The sequence below is a fragment of the Gymnoscopelus microlampas genome, assembly GCF_963454915.1.
Source record: "Gymnoscopelus microlampas genome assembly, chromosome: 13".
In the NCBI taxonomy this organism is placed as follows: domain Eukaryota; kingdom Metazoa; phylum Chordata; class Actinopteri; order Myctophiformes; family Myctophidae; genus Gymnoscopelus; species Gymnoscopelus microlampas.
The window spans coordinates 12797253-12801776 of NC_139950.1; positions in this window are offsets into that span (position 1 = coordinate 12797253).

Sequence of the window (4524 nt, forward strand, 5' to 3'; positions counted from 1 at the left end):
TTTTATTTTTTTTATTTTTTTATTCACACCCACTCTTTTCAGAGCCAGGACATTCAACGTTCCCAGCTCATATCTCGTACATGTTGGAGCTCTCAGATGGTCCTTGAGTCTATTATGTTTCTGGCATGTACAGTACACTAACTTTCCACTGGACACAATTAAATGTCTCAATATTTGTGTATGAGGTAGTAGTAGGAGAGTATAAAATGCGGCTGCACGATATCTTCAGTGACTCAGTTTGCAGGATGAAGGGCTGTGAGGCTTTGCTTGTTTCACTGTTCTGTCTGTCTAGGGCTGCCGGGGCTCAAGGAGAGAGCGGACAGGTAGAGGGGAGCGAGAGCAAGGTGGCACCGGGTACCCCCTCACCGCCCGACATCTGGACGGAACTGAGAGAGCTCAGAGAGACGGTGCACAGACTGGGGGCCACCGTGGCGGTACAGCGAGAGAGGCTGAGGAGCACGGAGGACAGGCTGGCAGCCAGCGAGAGAGAAGCCAAGGAGCAGAGGACCTTACTGACCGACCTTCGGGTGCTGAGGATCTTGGTGACCTACATTCGGGGGCAGGGTGCAGGTTAGGATGGTTTTAGAGAGGCTACCATTATGCTTGTTTTGCTAAATGTGGTTCGGAAGTGACGCTTCTGTGAGCAAGGGTTGGCAAACCTTTCAGGCCGTGACCCCACGCCCAAAATAATCATATTTGAACTGGGGCCCCTCCAAAATAATCTTATCTGAACTGGGGACCCCCGCTACCCTGACAAGCACTTGGAATTTTAGGAGTTGAGGTATTACATTTAGTTTGACTCAGTTCCACAAATAGATATTGTGAAAATAGCCAAACTACTGTGAGCTTGTAGATCGGCTATTTTCAAAATGTTTGTAACATTTGACAATTTGTTATTGTGTAGTTTGTTGGTTACTTTTGGCGTAGTAATGGTTCTATTAATAGTACAAAATATTTTAGAGCTTTTAAAAAGGTCTTAAAAAGTCTGTATACACTTGTATGTTGGTTTGTTTACTGTTCAGTGAGAAAACAATGTTGCACATTAAGTTAATCATGATCTGGGGTGGGGAGGGGATGAGATGAATATGAAGCTTAACATGTGTCATAGTATAATAACATCTAACTTTCTCCTGTGATGTTCTTTCAGCGACCGCTGCCAAGTTGCGTGCCAGTGAGACGGAGGTCAGACACCTGAAGACCAGACTCAATACCAGTGAAATCCACGTTGAGGACCTTCATACCAGACTGAGCACTAGCGAGAACCGTGTGGATGACCTGAAGAAAGAAAGTGAAGGTAATTTGGACAAGGGTCATTATACTGGTCCTCATGTCACCTGAGAGAACAACTACTTTCTCTGCTGTCCGGCTTTTGTTCATCATTGATAAGAACAGCTGAATGGACCTTTAAGCTCTCAATGAGGTTGGAGGTCAAAAGACGGTGGAGCCTGGAGTCAGCAAAACCAGCTAACTCCCCCTTTGGTGGACTTAGCTGGTTTAGCAGAAAGTTTGAGGATCCAATGGAGTTAGCTGGTTTTGTGAGAAGCACTTTTTAATACTTTTCATTGGTTCAATATTGTTTTAATCAACACACATACGTATAAAAGGGTGTTCAATAGCACTGATTTATGGAAAAACATGCAAAAGTGTCAAAATGGAGTTAGCTGGTTTCTGCCCGACATCAACAATTTGCTATTTACAATTTAGGTATTTAGCAGACGCTCTTAATCCAGATTTACTTACTGTAAATGCATCAAATGCATAGTAATATTAATCTAGGATCACAGGTAAACCAAGAACCTATCATCAGTCCAAAAGTTATCGTATAGAAAGAATAATTAAATTAGTACATTATAATACAAATACAAATTAGTACAAACTCTACGAACTAGGATGTCAGGTCAACAAATGAACCTGGCATCTGTCTACATAACATGCTATCTAAATGACCTTTTAACCAACTACTTATAAATGCTGCCGATAGCCCTTTTTACATATACAATTTCCACTTAGCAACACAGTACTGGCATCCTGTTTTATTTTAAGATAAAAACCTTCAAAGAAATCATACTTGAATGCAGCTTTAAATGATCTATAGCCTTATATCTCAGAATGCCTGTCGCACTCTTATTGAACTTAGATCCTATAGACCAGTTAGTTCTAAAACGTTTTAGCTCAAGACTCAAAAGAGAAATCAGATGTTTGCCCGGGTCCCAAACTAGTGAAAATAGCAGATCTACAAGCTCACAACACGGCGCCGTGTTGTGAGCTTGTAGATCTGCTATTTTCACTACTTCTTAAACTTTTTTTATTTTATTTATGAAAATTATTTGATTGGAAGCGACCCAAACATGGGTCCCGACCCACTGTTTGGGAAATAGTGCTATAGACTTATTGTCATTCCAGTAGCAGCACTCACATACTGTTCTATGCTTCCAAGTCATGGGAAATCCTGACAGTAATATTCAGGGGTCTTCAACAGGGGGTCTGGGACCCCTAGGGGGTCCTCAGGGTTACTACAGGGGGTCACCAATTCTTTGTATTAGGATAAAAAAGAAATAACATTAACCACTTTAGAGAACTTTAGCCAAAAATAGCAGATCTACAATCTCCTGAGCTTGTAGATTGGCTATTTTCGGCAAAGAGGTTTGGTGTAGAGGAGAAAAAAGAGCAGACCAAGTACAGACTGAAAGGTCAAGTTTACTAAGTATTGATAGTTTAAATCCACATCAACATGAATCCAACATACACTGATGATAGTGCTGTCAAACAAGTCTACTGTATGAGGCTATGAAATCTATGAAAAAGTTTAATCTACAACACAATTGTATACAATATGTGGGGGTCCCTGCTTCATCTCTCTCTAAGCTAAAGTGTCCATGGGATGAAAAACGTAAAATGTTGAAGACCCCTTTTCAATGGATTACAGTAGTGACTGTTTGGTTTTACGGCTTTGTCTTGTTGAGGCTGATAGATGGATGTATAAGCTGATGTACTGGAAGACAACACTTGATGTATTAATAGCATAATACATCATGGCTGTACCTCCCTATTTCAACTTTTTTCATTTTTTTTAATGCCCTACTACTTCATCAAACAAGAGTGTCGCACAAACGTAGGGAAAAAAGGTGCGACACGTTGTGAGCTTGTAGATCGGCTATTTTACCTACTTTCAATAGCTTTTAAAATAATAATAGAAAAGGAACGGTTTTGGACATACATGGTTTCCACCATGTACGACAGCAACGATATGCTTTTATAATAATATAAAAACTTGATCATTCTCCATGTGTTGACAGACAGACCAAAGGTGGCCTTCTCTGCTGGCTTGAGTGACAGAACAGTTGGACCATTCGATGATACAACCACCCTGGTCTACAAGAAGGTCTTCACTAACATCGGCAATGCGTACAATTCATCTACAGGTAGGTGGTGATTAATGTAACACGTTAATTAACTTAACTCTCACCAACTAATTACACAACTTACTATTCATCAGGATATCAGACATAATCAGACAGTGTGTTTCACATTGAAAACAACAGGCAGTATCAGACGAGAGAACTTTAATGTCTTTGGGTTTAAGTAACAGCATTTTAAAAGTGTCATCATGATCAAAGCATGACCTTTTTGTTGAAAACAATATGGTAGGGTTCATTTACACAGTTGTATTCAGAGTGTGTGTGTGTGTGTGTGTGCGTGCGTGCGTGCGTGTATTAACTTACGTACTATACTTGGAGCCAAACGTCCCCACAAGTACTAGAATGTGAGAATTCAACATTGTGAGGACCATTTTCCTGGTCGTCGCAAGATAATGTTTGGTTTATGGTTAAAACAGATTTCTAGAGTTAGGAAAAGATTCAGGTTGGGGTAATTCTTAGGATTAGGCATTTAGAGGTTAGGTTTAGGTGCTAGGGTTGGAGTTTTGCCTGATGTATAGGCCTACTTATAGTTGTATCAGTTAAAATGGCATTCATAAATTGACGTCCTAAAATGTTGATGTCCTCACAAGTGGGCTATAGTAATACGTGTGTGTGTGTGTGTGTGTGTGTGTGTGTGTGTGTGTGTGTGTGTGTGTGTGTGTGTGTGTGTGTGTGTGTGTGTGTGTGTGTGTGTGTGTGTGTGTGTGTGTGTGTTATGCCCCAGTCTAGGGGTGCCTAGGCAGTGGCACTACATGAATATGTTCCCGCCTTCCCCAACTCCCAAGTAGCCACACAAACAAAGGGTTGAAGTGCAAAAATATAACAATGGTTATTTACAAATGTATAAAGTAATAACAAAAGAGTAACATAAACTGGGGTCATAAGGGTGTAGAAGTCACTGAGGAACTAAAGTAACAAACCAAAAGAACTAACTGAAAAGTAATATCTCTTACCTATCAAAAGAACCAATAATACAATAGCGTACCTTCCTATCAAGCAAGAGAAACAATCACCTCAGGATCAACTTATATCAACTGAAAATAACTTGGGTCAAATCATAGAACTCATAAGTAAGAAAACATAAGGTGTGGTGGCCAGTTGCAAG